General features: G+C 42.1%; 1 protein-coding gene and 1 non-coding gene across 2 annotated transcripts in view; one reads left to right on the top strand and one right to left on the bottom strand.

The window, feature by feature from the left end:
• LOC140207134 (uncharacterized) overlaps positions 1–22,406 on the bottom strand; it is a 174,884-nt gene that overhangs the window by 56,342 nt on the left and 96,136 nt on the right. The window lies entirely within an intron of this gene.
• On the top strand, positions 2,874–2,967 carry trnai-uau (transfer RNA isoleucine (anticodon UAU)). The gene is made up of 2 exons: positions 2,874–2,911; positions 2,932–2,967. It is a non-coding gene; the product is annotated as a tRNA-Ile (tRNA).

The raw sequence follows: 22,406 nt of genomic DNA, 5'->3' as shown, positions 1-22,406 counted from the left end.
GCATCTGCATTCATTGCATGTGCACCAACAATGACAATTGCTTTGCAGACGCTCGAAATTGGCAGCGTTGTTAACAGAGAGGTAGATATTCGTATTTACTTATCTGACAATCTTAAACGTCCTTTTACTGTAAATACAACACAACAATCTATATTATTTTTCCTGACGTGTTAACTGGATGTGTTGAATGATCTGATCTGAACGGCACAGAAGGCGAGCCATTCACTGTGTCCAGATGCTGGTTGCAGTCGTAAGCTACCGCCTCGTCACATATGCGATGAAATTGATCAGTTTGTCTGATGGTCCGAGAAGGGCAGGCAAGGATAATGACAGGGACAGGGAGATTCACAAAGAGTGACGGCATTCTCGTAATGTAGAGAAGGACAAGAAAACGGATGTTCAAACATCAATAACCTTTTCAAATGTGGTGTTGAATACATTCTGAATATCTGCCTTCACTGACTGGAAAGGACAAGACATAATAATATATAATACTTCACAAACAAGAGAAAATCTGTGGATGATGGAAATCCAAGAAACACACACAAAATTGCATATATAATATTTGTCTGATTAGAGATCTTAACTTTCCTGCCGTGAATGCAATGGAACTGGTGCAGAGGGGTTTCACCAGGAACATGGAACATTTCAGATATCAGCGGAGAATCCTTCATTCTCTCCTTGAAGCGGGGGAGGAAGAGATGCTTCATACAGAAGATTAAAACATATTGGCGAGGGACTTGTGTTCACGATGGTAACCATTTCTCCATATCAGCTGCATCTAACACGATGGACACAGGTTCAGTGGAAGTGTAGGTTTCAGAGGATGTCGCGTAATGTGTTGACTTTCTTTGTTTCATTCTGACGTAATGCAATGACGCGACGATTTAATTGGACATTTGCCGGCCGAGGCTACTGTACTTTCATTGTTCACAACGAGAAACATTATAACAATAAACACACTGAGTTTGGCTGCTCAATCTACGGAATATTTGTCCACGCGGTTGATCCCGAGTTCCCGATTAATGCTGAATCCACTGATATCAGGAATTTAATCTCCGTCTGCAGTGGGGGATATGTGCGTTGATCATCCTGCTGCCTTTTGTTTCCCTCTTGGTTTCATTTCCAACCGAATTAGAAGAAGATTTGTATAATTTGATAATAAATGTTCATTTAACCTTAAGTTATACCCGCTTGCGCTGAAAGCGAAGATCGATAAGGAGGTTCATCGATCAACCTTGCTTTTATAAGATAAAACTTGCTCTTATTAGTCGAAGCCTTAAGTTCAAAAATGAACGGGTTATGTTGCAAATTTATAAAACTCTGATTAGGCTATTTCTGGAGTATTGCATACAATTCTGGTCGCCCTACTGTAGGAAGGAAGTTCAGGCTTTGAAGAGGTTGAAGAGGAGGTTTACCTGGATGCTGCCGGGTTTAAAGGGTATGTGTGTTTATGGAAGGTTGGATTAACATGGTTTGTTTTCTCTGGAGCACCGGGAGCTGAGGGGAGATCTAGTAGAGGTTTAGAAGATTATAAGGTGAAGAGTTAGAGTAGACAGGGTGTGTCGGTTTCCCAGGGTTGAAGTAACTAATACCAGATGCCATGCATTGAGGATGGGAGGAGGTAGATTCTGGGGAGATGTCAAGGTCAAGCTTTTTTGATCAGAGTGGTGGATGCCTGGAGTGCACTGCCCGGTACGGTGGTAGAAACAAAAACATTAGAGGCTTTAAAGAGATCAGAATCAGAATTCAGAAAGAGAATCGGGTTTATTATCGCCGGCATGTGTCGTGAAATTTTGTAACTTAGCAGCAGCAGTTCAGAGTAATACATAATATCGAAGAAAAAAAATAATAAATAAGTAAATCAATGATAGTATCCATATATCGAATAGATTAAAAATCGTGTAAAAAAGCGGAAATAATATATATTTGAAAATTGACGTAGTGTTTATGGTTTCAATGCCCATTTAGAAATCGGATGACAGAGAGGAGGAACCTGTTTCTGAATCGCTGAGTGTGTACCTTCAGGCTTCTGTGCCTCCTATCTGATGGTAACAGTGAGAAAAGGGCATGTCCTTAAGCTTTCTGAGGCACTTCTCCTGGAAGATGTCCTGTGTACTTCGTAGGCTAGTATCCACGATGGAGAGGAATAAATTTTACAAACCTCTGCAGCTTCTTTCGGTTGTGTGCAGTAGCCCCACTCCCCGTACCAGACAGCGATGCAGTCTGTCAGAATGCTTCCCAATGTACATCTATGGAAGCTTTTCAGTGCATTGGTTGACATACCGAATCTCTTCAAACTCCCGATGAAGTACAGACGTTTTCTTGCCTTCTTTAGAACTGCATCGATCTGTGGTGACCAGGATAAGTCCTCAGAGATCTTGACACCCAGGAACCTGAAACTGCTCACTGTCTCCACTTCTGATCCCTCTATGAGGATTGGAATGTGTTCCTTCGTCTTGTCCTTCCTGAAGTCCACACTCAGCTCTTTCGTCTTTCTGTCGTTCAGTGCCAGGTTGTTGCTGCGACACCACTCCACTAGTTGGCATATCTCAGTCCCGTAGGCCCTCTCTTCTCCATCTGAGATTCTACCTACAATGTTTGCATCATCAGCAAATTTATAGGCGGTATTTGATGCGCACTTTTGATGACTCGATATCCACATGGATGTCAGGAAGATCGAGGGATATGGACATGGTAGGAAGGAGGGATTAGAGTTTGAGTATCTTTGATTTGCTGTTTAGATGCCACGGCAATACACTGTGGGCCGAACGGACTTTTCACGTATATTTCTGTGCTGTTTGCTCCATGATATTGGAATTTCTTCCAGTTTTGCTTTCCAGATATTTACAACCAAGTGTTTGCAGCGCTGGGCTCTAGTGGCGCAATCGGTTAGCGCGCGGTACTTATATGGCAGTACACGGCGGAGAAATGCCGAGGCTGTGAGTTCGAGCCTCACCTAGAGCACTTGTGATTTTAATGCTTGCAACGCCCAGGTGACTGGCCATTTCTCAGATGAGCATTCAACTGAAATGTTACATATAATATTGTGCTCGTCAGACACCCTGCTTAGTACTTGCATTTAACTTCGAAGCGATGCACCTTTGACTTTGATCTGAGCAAAGAGAGCGTGAGCTTACAAGCGTTGCAGGAAATCCACCCTTATTCACTAAAAGGCAAGTGCCCACAGGGCTACACGCATTCTCCCTGTTTCGTTCTTTCGTTCAACACGCGTAGCCTCACTTCCCTTTGTTGAACACGTCTGAACAGGTGGTTTCCTTGTTGAATCAAGGCATCATGTGTCCCCCACATTCCTGTCTTCTCAATTCAATTAACCAAGTGGTGAAGCAACGAACCCGACCTTTCCTGAAGCCATGCTTCAGAAACGCTTTAATTGCACCTCACCTTGGTTCATTGTGCTGTCGATTAAGCTCAAAGTTTACTTGCACCGCCGAATTGTTTCAGGCCCACGCGAACAAAAGAGATATTAATCGTAGGCTCAATGGCCAGAAATGGTATCGAGATGCTGATATCTCTATCCCTCTCTCTCAACATGAAGCTCCATTATTTAAGGAAAGAATTATAAAATAATTTTCACATGTTCCCTGTTCACCAAGCCTCTGTTAAGGAGAGGACACCTCCCCCGATCCTACTAACGTGCTGAGCTTCCGTTTCCAACGGTAAGATCCCTCTAGCTGCAATGCGATCCCTCCACTGCGACCTTTGATGTGATCTACTTGCCTGAAGGTTGTTGTTCCCAATATAATTTTTCTTCACAATAGGTCGTTTAATTGGCCGTTCATGTCCTTGTCTGGTTGCCGTCCGACGGATCAGATTGGAGCATGATCATTAATGAAATATCAGTGTGATGGTGTGTCTGGTGTTAGTGGGGATTCGGCGTGACGATTAGCCATGATTCATTACTCTACAACTGGTATCAACTCACAAGTAACTCCGGCTTGTAACGCGTCCTGTTGTCTATAAATGCATCGGCACATTGTTCAGTCACTTGCTTCAATTAACTTGTAATCTGAGGTGAAGGGAACGGACGAGAGAGACAGAGTGAGAAATCTTAAAGGCGCCGTTGAGTTTAGCACGTAAACTGGAGCGCCGCCCCGTGGAGACTGATGAAAGATAGATTAAAATACCGAAACTGTTTTAATTCCTAAAAGTTGCTGGAGAACACAGCAGGCCAGGCAGCATCTCCAGCAAGAGGTACAGTCGAAGTTTCGGGCGAGACCTTTCGTCAGAACTAACTGAAGGAAGAGGTAGTAAGAGATTTGAAAGTGGGAGGGGGAGGGGAGATCCAAAATGATAGGAGAAGACAGGAGGGGGAGGGATGGAGCCAAGAGCTGGACAGTTGATTGGCAAAAGGGATATGAGAAGATCATGGGACAGGAGGTCCGGGGAGATAGAAAAGGGGGAGGGGGGGAACCCAGAGGATGGGCAAAAGGTATAGTGAGAGGGACAGAGGGAGAAAAAGGAGAGAGAGAAAAAGAATATATATATATATACACATTTATTTATATTTATATATCCGTTATTTATTAACCCACCCCCTCCTGTCTTCTCCTGTCATTTTGCATCTCCCCCTTCCCCTCCCACTTTCAAATCTCTTACTAGCTCTTCTTTCAGTTAGTCCTGACGAAGGGTTTCGGCCCGAAACGCCGATTGTACCTCTTCCTGGAGATGCTGCCTGGCCTGCTGTGTTCACCAGCAACTTTTATGTGTGTTGCTCGAAATTCCAGCATCTGCAGATTTCCTTGTGTTTGCTGTTTGAATTCCTTGCTGTATATAAGCAACATAGTTCAGTTACCTGTTACATGTCTCACCCTGACCAGCACCCCACTGGAAATTGTTAATGCATGTAACTGTATATGTCGCATAAATGTAATAATTGTCACTGAAATCGAAGAGGAACGGTGAGCAATGTTTTGTTCTTATTGCTGTATTGCAGAGCAGGGTGGGGAGCGGGTGCCTCGGGTCATTGCTCAATAGCGCAGAGTATTGAGAGCTTTGCACAGTTACTGGGGTGTAGTGGTTATCACGTACGCTTCACACGCGAAAGGTCCCCAGTTCAATCCTGGGCAGAAACATCGTTTGGGCTCCAGTGTTTGGGATGAAATTGAGACTCAACTTTTCAATTCGTGTTGAAGTTTATTGTCATGGGCATGTATGTGGGTGTAAGTACCATGAACATTCGCTCTTCTAGCAGCAGCATGTTGCATTTCGATCTTGACAATAGTAAATTAAAGAAAGAAGAATTAGTTTAAATGATATATAATTTTCAGGAAAGCATAAACCGATTTAAACATAAGTAGGTTCGTGGATGACGTAGACGGCGCAACGGGAGAATTAGCGGTTCGAGGCTATTGTCGCAGAGCTGAGGATGTGTTGTGGTTTCACCGGAGCGGACATCTCAAATGTTCCCATCCAGACAAACATCCGGAGCAAATACCGTGTCCTGCAAAATTTCAAACCTACTTTAAAATGTTAAATCGCTCCACATCCTTCCTGTAGTGGGGCGACCAGAACTAAGAGCAGTACTCCAAGTGATGTCTGACCAGGGTCCTATCCAAGACTATCCCTATTACATTTTCTGCACAAAGAAATAACATTTGCCATTCTCCCATCCTCCCGCACTACTTCTGTGGACAGCGATGACGCAAGTGTCATGTCCAAAAGCGCAGCGATATCTTCGCTCACTTTCTCCAATTACCTGGATTGCATATCTTCTACCGGGACATGGTTTATATTCATGTATTCCCAGTTGCCAGGTCGTAATTCTAAGCTTCTGCATGCCTCAGCTCACCTGCCTTTTTTCGCTGTGTCCACAGTCATCAAGGTCTCACTCACTGGTCAATACCGAAGCAAAGTATCATAAAGTACTTTCACTGCGTCCTTGCAGTCCAGACACGTTTCCTCTTTTGTCGCTGATCTCTCCCACTCTCACTCGTTATCTTCCTGTTTTTCACCTACCTTAATGCGGCTCTCCCATGCCCTCTCATATCCGCTTTTAATTCCTCTAAGGCCGTAGTTATATCCCTCCTGGCTACACTGTGACTTTCCATAGCCCTGTCTGATCCTTTCTTCCAAAACCTTAAGAAGATTTCTTGCTTCTTGAAGAGGTGTTGCACATCTCTTATCAACCAACATTACTTTACGGAGCCATCCGATCCCCGCCTCAATGAAACAAACCCATGCTGGACCCCAATCAAGGGCTCCATTAACAATCTCCATATTTCTCTTATGCATTTGAAGGAACAAGTCGCTTCCCTAATTCGGCTCCCACGTTCCTACCCAATAGTATCAATTAAGTACATTCCATATTGTCTGCTGCTATCCTAGTGTAAGGTATGTCGAATAGCTGTGCTCTATCGTTCTGAAATGCTAACACGCGGAGACATCAATTACCTGACCAATTTCACTTCCTAATATTAGCACAGGATCGACTGTTCAATAGTACGCCTGCCCGCTACTTGGGCCAGGTCTCCTTCCTGTACACAACTGAGAAATTCTGTCACATCCAAACCTTTTAAACAGAGGAATTGCCGATGAATATCAGTGAAGTTGAAGTTGCCTGTGACAACAGCCGTGTTAATATAAGCACCTGTGCAAAATCTATCTCCCGATCTGTCACTGTCTGTGTGTTGTTTTCGTTTTGGTGATGTAAGCTCGGTACATAATACTGTCCAACTCACGGTCTATTAACATTGTTACATACCTCAAGGAGATCTGTGACTTTTTTTTGTGAGAATGATGTAATGGTCTTTTGGAGGTCACCTGATGTAATTTTCCCGCCGATGTGAGGTCACGTGATGACATGTTCACCACGGGTAGATAAGGGAAGACCTCAGATGACGCAGTTAGTTTTTAGTTTTTTGTTTTCCAGCACAGAACGTTGATGTGTCTCTGTTTCTGTTGCGTATTTGTTTTTATGACGCAGTTTCATATTTAAAACGGAGTGTTACGTTCTGTTGCAAGGTATAATAGTGCTGGACTGGCAATTTTTGCTAGATTTGCTGATGTACCTTTTTCCAGCAGTACTGGAGAGTGAAGACTTTATCGAAGTACAGGACCCGAAGGATTAAGAGAAGTTGGTATCGTCCTACAGTTTAACAAAGGATCGACCTTATTGAGTCTTCGTTGAAGAAGTGGCGACCTACATCATAGATAACTCTTGCCAAAAGAGTAAGGAAGTTCAAGTGGGATTTGCTCTCTGGAAATTGAGGTCAGTTGTTTTAAGCTGTTTATTTCCTGCATCGTGAATCCTTTGGACAGAACCAACAGGAAAGTCGCGTCTATGAAGAAGTCCTTCTCCAGAGAAGTCTCTCCCAATTGAACGTATAAATCTGTTGGACTTTCGAATTTACCATTTTAAGAATTGTTTTTGACTTTACCGCTTTAAGAAACGTTTTCGCATTTAACGCTTTAAGAACCAGTGCCGAGTGACAATTTGTTGAATGGGTGCATAGCGGTGAACTTCCAGTTAAGGATATCGTTTGTTTTTTTATTGTTTATCCGTGCTTAATAAATGTTTGGTTGTTTTTATATAACCTGTCTCGATTGATATTCATTGTTGCCGGTTATGTAACATGATTTGTGGGGGCTCGGCCAGGAGATGTTCCGATTTTGAGTTTAAGTGCTGGTAATTGCCATTCTGATTTGGAGAAGGGAAATACCCGATTTTTTTTAGTTTGATTGGTGTGTGAGTGGTATTCGGCAACAATGAATGTTGATGAGTTTATGGACACGCCTGAACCGGGGTCTTTAGTGAATGCGAGAAAACCTGAGGAATTGGAGATTGCTAGGCGGTTGGATATTAAGGGAATTAGGAAGAATGCTACAAAGGCTTTAATACAAAGAAAAATCGCTGAGTATTATATTACTATGAAAACGTTTGATGATGAGGTGTTAGATAGGTTTCCAATGAGGAATCTGGAAATGCAGTTACATCTTGAACAAATAAAGTTAAAGCAATTAGAAGCTGATTTGGAAAGATGTCGGTTAGAAACTGAAAATAAACAGAAGGAATTCGTGGCTAGAAAGGCCCATAAAATAAGGGAATTTAAAGAAAGAGAAGCTGAAAACCAGAGGAAATTTGAGCTAGAGATGGAGAAATTAAAGTCCGTAAATCAGTCTTCTGGTTCTAAGAAACAGTTTATTGCTAGTCGTGAGGTTATTTTGGCTCCTCCATTTAATGAAGCTGAAGTGGACAAATATTTCCAGCATTTCAAAATTGTTGCTCTGAGTTTAGGGTGGCCAAAAGAGCAATGGCCAGTGATGTTACAAAGTGTAATTAAAGGCATATGACAATAAATCCAAATTCTGAGGAACCACAGAGGGATTCTAACACAGATCCTTCCTGTGTTGTAACAAGAGCTATGGCTAAAAAGATTGATGTACAGGATGAGGTTGTTACCCATGACTGTTCAAATGAAGATTCGAATTTTGAGGATGTATCAGAAACTTCCTTACCTACATTATTTGATCAGGATTTTGGTGGTAAGTCTGACCAGGAGGATTTGTCTTTATCTCGGAAGGAGATGACAGCAGAGCAGGGTAGAGATCCTGAGATAGTTAAATAAAAAGAACAAACTCTTCCAGATAGTGAAATTGAAAAAGTACCAGTAGGATATTATGTTGAAAAGGGAGTATTAATGAGAAAGTGGAGATCGCCTGCAATTCCTGCTAGCGAGGAATGGAAGGTTAATCATAAGATAGTAGTTTCTAAAATTTATCGCAGTGAGTTTTTAACTATGCCTCATAGTATTCCTTTGGGTGGTCATTTAGGTGTAAAGAAAACTACGAACAAAGTTCCCAAACATTTTTATTGGCCTAGTTTAAGACAAGATGTGGCGACATTTTGTAGAACGTGTCATACGTGTCAAATTGTGGGTAAACCTAATCAGGTTACTCCAGTGGCCCCACTGCAACCAATTCCAGTAGCTGGTGAGCCGTTCTCAAAAATCATTGTAGAGTGTGTAGATCCTTTGCCAAAAACTAAAACTGGATATCAGTATTTGTTAACTATCATGTGCACAGCGTCTAGGTTTCCAGAGGCAGTAACTCTTAGGAATATAACAGCCAAAACTGTGACAAAGGCTCTTTTTTTTTACTTATTTTGTGTTGCCTAAGGAAACACAATCGGATCAAGGTAGTAATTTTATGTCGGAATTGTTTCAGCAGTTGGTTTATAAGCTGGGAGCAAAACAGATTATTTCATCAGCCTATCATCCAGAATCACAAGGAGCCTTGAAGCGATTTCATTCCACATTAAAAAACCTATGATTAGGACATATTGTGTGGAAAATGAAAAGGACTAGGATGAAGGTATACATTTACTACTTTTTGTAGTATGAGAGGCAGTACAGGAATCATTAGGTTTTAGTCCTTTGAACTGGTGTTTGGGCATAGAGTTCGAGGACCTTTGGCCTTGTTGAAGGAACAGTGGATTATTAAAGAGGTACACACTAATTTGCTAGATTATGTTTTAAAATTTAAAGAAAGATTATATAAAGCTTGTAGCTTGGTCAAGGAAAATTTAAAATTAGCTTAAGAGAAGATGAAGACTTGGTATGATAAGGAAGCTAGGATGAAGTCATTTAAGGCTGGGGATAAGGTGTTGGTTCTTTTCCCATTGCAAACAAACCCATTACAAGCTAAATTTCATGGTCCTTATGAGATTAAATCTAAGATAAATGATGTGGATTAGGTGGTAAAAACCCCAGATCAAAGAAAGACAACATAGCTATGTCATATAAATATGATAAAACCATCTTATGCGAGAGACTGCTGCTATGTCTGTTGTGATCAATAATGAGTCTGATTAAAAACTTAATGGATGATTCATCTGAAACTCATTTTAAACCCAACATTATTCCAGCCACGTTACTAAATTCAAAAATTCCAGAAAATATTGATGAAAAATTAGTTCATTTACAGACAGAGCAGAGAGAGCAGATGAAACAGTTAATTTTAAAATGTAGAGATTTATTTCCAGGTGGTCCTAGAAGAACCACCGTAGCTACACATGATGTAGATATTGGAGATGCAAAACCCATAAAACAACATCGGTATCGAGTGAACAGGGAAAAAAGTGAACTTGCTTAACAAGAAATTATGTATATGTTAGAGAACTCTGTGTCGGAGAGCTGATCGGAGCTCGAAGTTTTCGGATGACTCAGAGTCGGACTGTGGTCGGTATGGCAGGGAGAGTTCTTCCTTTTCCCGTCTGCGTGAGATGTGGGACATTTGAGAGATTTTGAACTTTTACTGTGCTCATGGACTTCTTCATCAAGTTATGGTATTCTTGCACTGTTGTAACTATATGTTATAATTATGTGGTTTGGTCAGTTTTTTCAGTCTTGGTCTGTCCTGTGTTTTGTGATATCACACCGGAGGAAATATTGTATAATTTCTTAATGCATGTATTACTAAATGACAATAAAAGAGGACCACGTGTCTTCATAATCTAAATATTAGACATTCTAATTTGAATTGGAGTTCATCGTGTGTTATGGTGCCTAAGCCAGACAATAGTATTAGGTTTTGTACAGATTATAGGCAGGTCAATGCTGTGACAAAAAACTGATGCGTATCCAATCCCAGGGTAGATGATTGTGCGGAGAAAGTGGGACAGGCCAAATTCCTTACAAAAATTGATTTGTTAAAAGATTATTTGTGTGTTCCATTGACGGATAGATGTAGACAGATATCTCCATTTGTAACCCCATCTGGGTTATATGAATATAAAGTTCTTCCATTTGGGATGAAGAATGCACCAGGTACTTTTCAGAGGATGATTAATAGCGTGATTCAGGGATTAAAATATACAGATGCCTATACTGATGATTTAGTTAAAGGAAATACTACATGGAAAGCACATATTACTCCGGTGGAGAAACTATTTGAGAGACTTTCAAAAGCTAACTTAACTATTAAGTTAGCTAAAAGTGAATTTGGTCATGCCACTGTGACTGTTAAGGAAAAGGGTTAAGGAAATTAAACTCCAATTTAGTAACACGGTTTAATGTTACAGGAGTAAAATATTTTGATCACTCATATTAAGGGTAAAGATAATGTGATCGCTGATTGTCTATCTAGATGTTAAGTGCACAATGAAAATTTGTTTTATGGAGTGGTATATTAACATTTGTAACTCTCCTACTCTATATTAGTTTGTAAAGTGCTGAAAGATAAGTCTGTATATATTATGTACGTTGTAAATTTTATACCTTTGTATTTTTTTGTGTAAATTATTACTTGTTAAAATTTTGTTCCTTGAGACCAAATTTTTTTTGGAGGGAGGTTTTACATACCTCAAGGAGATCTGTGACTTTTTTTGTGAGAATGATGTAATGGTCTTTTGGAGGTCACCTGATGTAATTTTCCCGCCGATGTGAGGTCAGGTGATGACATGTTCACCACGGGTAGATAAGGGAGGACCTCAGATGACGCAGTTAGTTTTTTAGTTTTTAGTTTTCTAGCTAGAACGTGCAGCTCTGTCTCTGTTTCTGTTGCATATTTGTTTTTATGACACAGTTTCATATTTAAAATGGAGTGTTACGTTCTGTTGCAAGGTACAATAGTGCTGGACTGGCAATTTTTGCTAGATTTGCTGATGTACCTTTTTCCAGCAGTACTGGAGAGTGAAGACTTTATCGAAGTACAGGACCCGAAGGATTAAGAGAAGTTGGTATCGTCCTACAGTTTAACAAAGGATCGACCTTATTGAGTCTTCGTTGAAGAAGTAGCGACCTGCATCAAAGATAACTCTTACGAAAAGAGCAAGGACATTCATGCGGGGTTTGCTTTCTAGAAACTAAGGTCCGTTGTCTTAAGCCGTTTATTTCCTACATCGTGAATCCTTTGGACAGAACCAACAAGAAAGTCGCGTCCATGAAGAAATCCTTCTCCAGAGAAGTCTCTCCCAATTGAACGTATAAATCTGCTGGACTTTCAAATTTATCAGTTTAAGAGCTGTATTTGACTTTACCACTTTAAGAACTGTTTTCATATTTAACGCTTTAAGAACCAGTGCCGAGTGACGATTTGTTGAACAGCTGCATAGTTGTTAACTTCCGGTTAAGGTTTTCGTTTGTTTTTTCATTGTTTATCCGTGTTTAATAAATGTTTGGTTGTTTTTATATAACCTGTCTCGATTGATATTCATATTTGCCGGTTACGTAACAACATACAATACTACCACAGTGCCCTCCATTTTCGCAGCTGTGATACCATCACAAGCTCCCTCTGTGTAAAAGGCTTTCCCTTTACTCTGTTTTACCCGACTGCGAGCATTTTGAAACATCTGAACCCCGAAAAGTCTGAAGTCATTCCTCCCCTTGCGATTGAATTGACTTTATTTCTTACATCCTTCACATAAGAATAAGTAAAAATCGTTAGGTTACGTCTCCTTCTAAATACGCAATGTGCAATCCTAGTAATTTATAATAATTTATAATAAATAGAACAGTCAATGTAACACAGAAAAAACACTCAAATCAGCTTGAGTTAATCAGTTTGATGGCCTGCTGGATGAAGCTGTCCCGGGGCCTGTTGCTCCTGGCTTTTATGCTGCATAAAGTTTCCCGGATTATTGTATCCTCTGCCATAGTTTGGAATTTATTCATTTCAGGATGACCAGGCACATGATTGTTTGAGTTTATGACATATTTGCCAAGCCTACTGATTTTTTAAACTGTTTTATTCTAAAACTCCGTTGAATTGTAATTGGAGAGAACGTTACCTACACAGACGGCCATTTAATGTAAAAACATACTTCATTCCATCCTTCAGCTCTTGGCTGAATTTCCTGTGTGTCAGTGTATAGATACAAGTATTGGTGCACACATTGAGAGTTTGCAACATGTACCCAAATTGCTGTAGTATATATACCGGGGAACTTAAATATTTGTCCAGGTAATAGTAATCTTCTTCTTGCCATTTCAGGGAATGAACTGCATAGGGCATCCAAAATAATACGAAATTAGCTGAAATTGAAAACAATATAATCATCGATTTTCAGCGGGTTTCCACCACGGCGGAAAGCCCTCTGTGGACTCTATTTGCCACAATTATATGTCTTACTATTAACCCATTGAAGATAAGAATTAAGCCGATTGGTAGCAACGGTGTTAAAATACTATCTAGTATTTCGATTCCTTTCCACACGGGTAAAGTAGCATATTCCTATGTGAGGGCGCAATGCCATGGCATGTTGTGAATGGTGATGTAGGGTTCAACAGTAAAGTAAAGCGAGACACTTTTCCCCCAACTCACTAAAACCACAGTCACCATAATCACCGTTGCTGTTCTCTCAGTGCAGTATCGTTCCTCGAGCTTTCGACAACATATTGCGATGAAATGATCAAAGCTAAAACTGACCGTAAACCAAACAGAACAGTCCCTCGTCACGACCATAAAAGCAAGTGTCAGAGCGCATACAGGAGTGATGAGCAGGGATCTGGAATAAATGTAGATATGGTTGGTCTGTTCCACAAAAGCGAAAACTATAATTGCCATCAGATCTGCTGTTGCCATTCCAACCAGGTAGCGGGTGATGCATCTGGAGAGTCCGCATTTTCCCTGACCTAGGATCACAATCGCCATTAAATTAACTACGAGAAATTTGGAGAGCAAACAAAAAAATCAACACAAAATTATCGTTAGCTGCAAATGTCTGAATGCACACAATTCTTTCCATACAATGAAGGATATGATTTTTTTTTTTTTTGGAAGTGAAAAGCCCAACTTCAATTTTTGTGCACTCTGTCCGTGTACTCCGACTGGACAATAATAGACAGAATTAGCAGGGGGTTGGTGACTTTCCGACAATTTAGAGCTGGGCATCTCATTTCCATGACTCACGTACTGGTGAAGGTCAATCACTCCATAAACAACACCATTTCCATTATTTGAGGTGAAATAGCCGAAGGGATTATTTGTAGTAAAATCATGAGATTTATTGCCTAAGATATAATTTAGTGGTTTATGAAAGAATAAACCTGAGTATCGATATTCGACTGTCCGGGCAGTTGAAACAGCTTCCGATCTGGAAAAGCGACTATTGTCGGCTCAGAAAACCGAGCAAGTTGAAACTATGGAACTCTGGCAATATCGGCACCGACGTAATTGACAAAAGAAATTAAAAAAAGCATCACATAGAAAAAGATATAGAAACTGAGTAAAGAAACAATCAGATGCTTGAATCCTCAATTCTGGAAACACATTTCAGACAAAGGTAGCATCTGTGCTCAGTAAAAGTCCAAACATTGCAACCGAACAAAAGCGAAATGATGATGGTACCGTACACAGAGTGACCAGCTCCAGTACCTTGCCAGGGATACCGATCGCTACAATTGCAGGATAGAAAACGACCGCGATGTAGTAAATCGCTGGGTATCCCATATTCTGTCAGCAGCAGCATTCAGTTGTACGGAATGTTCCAACTGGTCATATGGACTGGTGATCGGTTTTACAGTTATATGCAATTCAGAGTAATTCCACTGAGCAATTAGTGTGGTTATCACATCATTCGTATGAGGGACAACTGGTTACACAAACACTTACATTAAAGTGTTTTTCTTACTCTTGTCACTGTGCCATGAATTCGTATCTCCAAGGGATGTTACAAGTTAATAACTTTTAAACAAAACATATTATGAACATTGCAAGTTATTATGTACTTTCCAAGTCATCTGACGTCAGCTGCTGAAACGGGACATTTTCTGATCAGTGTTGTTTCTAATGTAGACAATGATCCTGAACAATCAACATGGACAATCAACTTCAAATAATTTATTTTGTCCCATTCAGCGGAGCACATTCGCTTCTGACATTGAGGGCGTGGCATTAGCTTGGCGGGTGGAATGGAGTACACTTTATTGAAGGAGAGGATAGGTTCATTTTTTTCTGTCGCTTGTGCTAGTCATTTCGAGTCATTTGAACGACAAAAGTCACAGTATCACCTGATGACATGTATCAAAAAACACGTTGTACGTATGGTATTCTAAGCATATAAAATACCAAAAGCAATATTCCAGGGACCTTTGATAATAAAAAAGTTACACACGCACACGAATTTATCTCCGGCTTATGGACGGATTGGCGAACGTTCATTTCTGGATTAGCAGAGAGTGGATGGTTCATTCTTTGACTGTGACAAGTGTACTGCAGGGATTGGTGTTAGGCCCATTGTTATTTATCTTTATGTTAATGACTCAGAGATCGATGTAGTTAACAGAATCAGAAGAATTACGGACGACTCCTAGGTCAGGGGCGTTGGTCTAACCAGGAATTCTATCCAAGTTTGTAACTTGATGTTGACTGGCGGGAAATGGGTTGAAAAATGACCGATAACATTTAATACAAACAAGTATGGGGTGTTCTGCATTGTGAGGAAAGATACAGCAGGTAGGATGCACATATTGGATTTCTGGACTTTAGTGTGCAGTATTTAAAACGAGACCTGGCGATAGAGATCAGCAATTCCAGGAAAGCGGCGTCACGGGCAGATCGGCTCGTATTGAGCTCTGATCACGTTGACCTTCACAATCAGATCAGGGAGTACACGAGTTAAGACGTTATGTTGAAGCTGTACAATACGTTCCTGAGGCTGTAGGTAGAATATTGTGGGCTGTTCTGGTCACCTACTTACAGTTTTGAAATATCAATAAGCTTCAAAGAGTGCAGCGATAAATTGAAGGACAGAGTTCGGGAAATGAACAGGGTGAATTGACGCAGATTTTCCCCACTCAAGGTCTATAATATACACACTATAGAGAGGCTGCGTGGATACTACAGAGAGAATGCAGAGGAGATTTACAATGAAGTTTCCTGGTTTGGAGAGCGTACGTGAGGAGAACAGGTTGAGTGTACTTGGCCTTTTCTCCCTGCAGTGATGGAGGATGAGAGGTGACATGATAGAGGTGTATAAAACAATGAGAGGCATTGATCGTGTCGATAGTCAAAGGTTCTATTTTACCCCCAGGGCTGAAATGGCTAACACGAGGAAGTATAGTTTAAAGGTGCTTGGAACTAGGTACAGAGAGGATGCCAAGGGTAAGTTTTTCACACAGAGAGTGGTGTGTGCATGGAATGCAGTGCCGGCGGCAGTGGTGAAAGTGGATACAATTGGGTATTTTAAGAGCTTTTTAGACAGGTACATGGAGCTCAGAAAAATAGAAGGCAATGCGCTGGGGAAAGTCTGGGGAGTGCCTAGAGTAGGTTACATATCTGGCACAGCATTGTGGACCGAAGATCCTGTAATATGCTGTAGATTTCTATGTTCTAAGAGTCTACAACTAGAGTTCATAGGCTTGGGGAGAAAGTTGACATATGCAAGAAGTGTATGTAGTAGACGTTACTCCCTTTGAGGGTAGAGTGAGTGTGGAAGGAACTGCAAGTGTAACTGGTAGATGCGGATTCAATTGTATCACTTCAGTGGAGGTTGTGTAGGTACGTGCATGAAAGAGGGACGGAGGGTGCAGATAAATATGGCGAGGCGGAACCACAGAGCAATGATCTAGATGGACGGAAGAGCCTGCTTCTCTATAGTAATAATCTGTGACTTCATGACTATCTCTGTCCCATTTCCCCATTCAGTGTCTTCTCATTTTCCACTTCGTCACCAATCTAAGTCTGTGCAGAATAGAGGCCGTGTTCAAGCTCACCTTTCAATCTCATTTCCTTCTGCTTTTGTAGTACAAACTACTCTGTGCCTATTCTGGAACTCGTAACGATGATCGGCCCTCGGCTTGTAGGGAGAACAAAGTCTCACCTTTCTCTGCGGCCCTCGGTTGCTTGCAGAAAGTCCCACGTCTGTAATAATCGTGGAACTGGTATCGATGTGCAGCCCGCGGCTAACTGGAGGATGACTCGCTTCTCTGTATCCTTCTTGGAACTGGTATCGATGTGTGGAACTGGTATCACTGGAGGATGACTGGGCTCTCAGTATCCATCGTGGAGCTGGTATCGATGCGTGATGTGCGGAACTTGGATTATCACTGTAGGCTGACTCACCACTCTGTATCCATTGTGGAACTCGTACTCATGCGTGGCCCTCGGCTCTTTGAGAAGACACTTTTCCTTTTCACACTTTAATACTATTTGTGAGTCTGACTGCGCTAGTCTCACCGTGTGATTCACCTTTACTTGTAAATTGCTTTCTATCAGTAACTTCTGAACAGTTGCCATTTGTCCCGACAGCAATTCATTTCAATACCTACTCCGCCATTACATTGTCCACTGCGCTATTAATCAATACATCCATTCATTGATCAACACATCAACGCTCATACTAGTTTTGTTGACTTCTGTTATATTTGTGTTGCTACCAAGGTATCATTTATTATCTGTCTCCAATTGCTCCTCCGATGTGAAAGATTTTTAGGATTGCGGCCTTTCAAGTAGCGAATGGGAAGAGGTAGAGAATAACAGTGACGGATGGAGATATATTTCTTGGCAAAGCAGGTTTCTGATTAAAGCGGAGACTCTGAGATGGCGAGTTTCCCTGCAACTTTAGTCAATGTTCAGACGCTGGAGGTGCTGCCTGGACAGGTACTGTACATGGTACACACTGCAGAAAGAAATGTGATGAAGCGGGGTCCTTTGCTGGATGGCATCAACATTCCTCATCATTTTAGGAGTTGAGTCACAGAGCAAGGCTCGAGAGTGAATCCATGCATCCTGTTGCAAGGCAGTTTGAAACTCATTTTACCAATCTACCCGGGATTCATTGGTGTAGAATTATTGCACATCACTAGTCAGATTAATTACAGTCAAGGTGAGATATGCAGAATTACGAGATATGCTCAGCTATACGTTTGTGTACAATAAAATTGAGATAGTTTTTAAGAAAGATTTTGTAAGGAGCAGAATGAGGTCTCTGCAGGATGAGCATGTCATAATTGGGGGGGGCGGGGGGGGGCGAGAGCAGACCCAAATGCAAGACACAGACAATGAAGTACTAGGAACAGGTCTTGTCTGGAGAGCTGGGACAAGAACACAGACTTCAGCTAGGACATTGGCTAGGCGAGTGGGATCAGGACAAGGAACTGGGAACTAGGAACCTGGGCTGGGACTCCGAGCCAGAGACTGAACAAGGATCCAGAACCTAGGTCTTTACTCGGGCTCGAACCCCGGATCTAGACGAGGACATGACGTGGCTACAGGTTTGGACATGGCTTGGTTTCTTCATGGCTTGGGTTCTTCGAGGGGAGGACATGATGAGGCTTGGGTTCGGATTTCGAGCCAGAGACTGGACAAGGAACCAGAACCTGGGTCTTGTCTCGGGCTCGGGCTCCGGAAGTAGGCGAGGACAAGACTTGGCTACAGAACATGACATGGAACTCCTGCATAGGCCGAGGCACATGGACAGGACGAGAGCACAAAGCTTTGGCTTGGACAGGATGAGGTTCTCGGACGTGGCTTGGACAGGACGAGTTTCTTCGACGTGGCTTGGACAGAACAAAGTTCTTGGAAGTGGCTTGGACAGGACGAGGTTCTTGGACGTGTCTTGGACAGGATGAGGTTCAAGGGCAGGACGAGAGCCTCCAGCACAGGACGAGGGAACTTCAGCACCGGGCTGGACGAGGTACTCCTGGGCTGGGCGAGAACATGAAGTCTTGATTTGGTCGAGGGAGAGAGAGGAACGCAGAGCCTTGGTTGAGGGTGAGATAAGAACACAGAGCATAGAGCCTTGATAATATTGAGAGACAGGAACATGGAACACAGACCCGGGACCCCTCCTTGGAAACAGGACATAGGGCCAGAATTCATACACAGAACACTGAAAGACAGATCCTCACTGAAAGTAGCGGCAAACGGCCGGACCTACCCAGTGGAGGCGACAGCACAAAGAGACGGTTGGCAACACAAGGTAGCAGCAAACGGCCAGACCTACCTAGCAAAGGCATGGACGCAGAGACAGTTCAAAACAACGATAGACAGTTCCTTATCTTGCTCCGGCGGTTGAAATTGACACCAGTGCAGGGGAAGCTTGCAGGCGAGTGTTACAGGCGAGGCGAGGCGAGGCTTCAGGCGAGGCAAGGCTTCAGACACTGGTTGCAGGTCAAGGCTTCAGGAGGAAGGGATCCCAACGGGGGTTTGGACAGAAACAATCCAGCAACTGAAGCTGAACCAAGAAGCTATTTATGTCGCCAGCCCAAAATATGAATCACCTGCCTCAATTAGAGAACCCAGCAGAAAAAGGGAAAACCAGAAAACTTGGAATAAGGAACAATGGACCGGACTGTGAACCAGAATCCGGACTTCATGGACCGGACCATGACAGAGCGGTAACCTGAAACACAACCGGATGAATATGGACACGCTCTAGAAGGTGAGAGATGAAAACAGGTGGGAGAGATATCATCCTTGTTCAGCTCTTTGCCATTTCCTCCTGCCATTTCCCAGAATCGGACACAAATTTTCATTTGTAAGACTGGACGGAATTTAGTACACTTACAATGAAATCCTCTCACAAACATAGTGTTGACCAATCCGTTCAAATTCCAATCTGGACTCGTATGCGGATCCATGGAAACAGAATCGGTGGTTGCATAAACATATGCCGCTTGTATCAGTGGCTAGAAGTAATGGTCTGGGAATCAAGAAGTGTTTTCATTGAATCAATGACTGTGCAATGATAGTAGAGCTTAATATTGTACAACCGAACTTTACTGCGGTTTCCTGTCATGAAGAATATTTCAATTGCTGCTTTTCCAGATGAATTACTGCAGACACATTGACAACGTCACTGCTGATCATGATGATGACGACATTGGTAATCCAGGCCCATCACTGACCAGAGTAATAATACTTTTTCTCCCTCTGTCCTGCTGACTATACCCCTTGTCCATCCTCTGGGTCCCCCTCCCCCTTGTCTTTCTTCCCGGACCTCCTGTCCCATGATCCTCTCATACCCCTTTTGCCAATCACCTGTCCAGCTCTTGGCTCCATCCCTCCCCCTCCTGCCTTCTCCTATCATTTTGGATCTCCCCGCTCCCCTTCCCACTTTCAAATCTCTTACTAGCTCTTCCTTCAGTTAGTCCTGACGAAGGGTCTCGGCCTGAAACGTCGACTGTACCTCTTCCCAGAGATGCTGCCTGGCCTGCTGCGTTCACCAGCAACTTTGATGTGTGTTGCTTGAAATTCCAGCATCTGCAGAATTCCTCGTGTTTGAGACTAATAATACTGTTGTCTCTGCAGACCTACCAGTGAGAAACAGTTGAGAGAATCATTTACTAATGGAGGTTGATTTAAAGTGGCAAGAGAGATTTAATAGGAAGTGGCGGGACCACTTTGACCAAGTAAGTGGGTAAAGAGGTACCTGAGGATGATTCTGAGGTACACACTTTAAGAACATTCAAAATGTAATTGGACAGTCCATTGATAGGAATGACTTAACGGGGTAAGGTCGAAAAGGGGGCAAATGAGGATAGCTTAGATGGTACAAACAGCTTGGGCCGCCATTTCTACATCCGTTTACTAATACTATTTACTTTAAGAACTGGAACATTAATATCATCTGAGATTCTGTAGCTGAGTTGTGCTTCGTTTCCGATTCGGGGCACTTGCGGCAGTTGGATTTCTGTTATCTTTCATGGAGGGCAAATGATGCAACATCACAACGTTTACAAATGAAGTTGTTTTGCTTGTCAATATGTACAACATCAGTTGGAAGCATGGGACTGATGCATCTGGATAAAACCTGTCCTTTCACCTTACCTCTTTGCACGCTAGGGAGTAGCATCAGGTGCCATACTTCGGAACCTTTTTTTTTTACCACTGCTGTGTAGGATCATGTACGAGTTCTGATGTGAAGAAAATATTCTAAATCCATTTATTTTTCCTTTCTGATTCAACAGCTGCATGCAATTACAATGACATAACGCACTGTGGAAGTGTTGACGTCCGTGTAAGTACAAATTTATCAGGATGTAATCTACTCATAAGCCGCTTGAAGCAAATCAAGGGAAGATGGATTGCATTAGGCTTGAATATGAGAGAGAACCCACTTGCCGACAGCTAAACTCGCAAAAGCACATTTATTCTTATGCTACTATGTGTTCCTGCCATCAGTTTTCGTTACCAACTTTCAGACATAACAGGCGAACAAAAATCAGATTTTTGACAGATTTGCTATTTCCGTCCTGACGAAGAGTCTCGGCCCAGAACGTTGACTGTTCACTTCCATGGATGCTGCCCGACCTGCTGAGTTCCTCCAGTGTGTTGTGCATGTTGCTTTGACCCCAGCATCTGCAGAGTATTTTGTGTTTGCTATTTCCTTTAAAGCTCGTAACAGAAAAAACGACATATTGCATTCTTCATTCCATGTCAAATGTGAACATATCTGCCATGATATGCTTTTGTACATGCTCTGATACATTTTGTGTGTAAATCAAAAATATCTGGAGAGAAACCACTTGCCGACAGATAAACCCGCCAAAGCACACTTATGCTAAAGCCACTCTATTTTCCTGCCACTAGTTTTCATTACCCATTTTTAGACATAACAGGTAAACACAATTGTGATTGTTGACAAATTTGCTATTTCCTTTAAAGGTCAAGATTGTAAAACAACGACTACCTCGTATTCCGTTCTTTCTCTAATTGCAATTTTCTTCTACGTTAAATATGATCATATCTGCCATGTTACATTTTCATACATGTTCTGAGACGTTGTGTGTGTCATTCAAAAAGATCTATTAGCGGGAGCATTTATCCTCCTAGATTCTGCTCCACTACTGTTCAAATCAAGTGTAAACATTTCATGTCATTTCATGGAATATAATTAACGTCATTTCAAAGATGGCTGTGATATCACCGGATAGATGTCTTCTCTATTTAACACGCTTGCCGTTTAGTCTGTCAGGAAATGCAGAGGAGGCTTGAGCCAAAATCAGAGCAGCGGAGCAGATTAAGCGGGGAACGATAACTTCATAACAGATCGCAAAATAATAAAACAGAATAACATCAGAAGCCATAAAGCAAGGGACAAGGGAAATTAAACGCCATTTGCAACAAGTAAACCTTATGCAGGTCGATTGAAAGCCAGAAACTCCTGGTTGAGGCAGACTTGTTCGATGACTGAACAAGGATGGTGTTGGAGAACTGGGGTTAAATAGGCTGCAGACCATGTGTATGAAACGAGTGGCTGGTAAATCCTATCAGCTGGGTGGAGAAAGGGATATGTCAGCGTAAGGAGGCCTGATAGAAACCCCAAGTCCCCCACCCTCCATGGCCGGTCTCCGACGGCCGTAGCTGATCCGGATGGGTCCTGTAGAACTCATTGTTGAAAGATTGATCCAAGGTGCTGTTACGAAGGAGGGCGTCACGGGTTTGGCAAGTAAGACAGAAGACACTGATTATAAAAAGCTCATTAATAATTTACTTATGAA

The sequence above is a fragment of the Mobula birostris genome, chromosome 13, assembly GCF_030028105.1.
Source record: "Mobula birostris isolate sMobBir1 chromosome 13, sMobBir1.hap1, whole genome shotgun sequence".
Classification (NCBI taxonomy): Eukaryota; Metazoa; Chordata; class Chondrichthyes; order Myliobatiformes; family Myliobatidae; genus Mobula; species Mobula birostris.
Note: the sequence above shows the minus strand (reverse complement) of the source record. Positions and strands in the feature narration are given on the sequence as shown.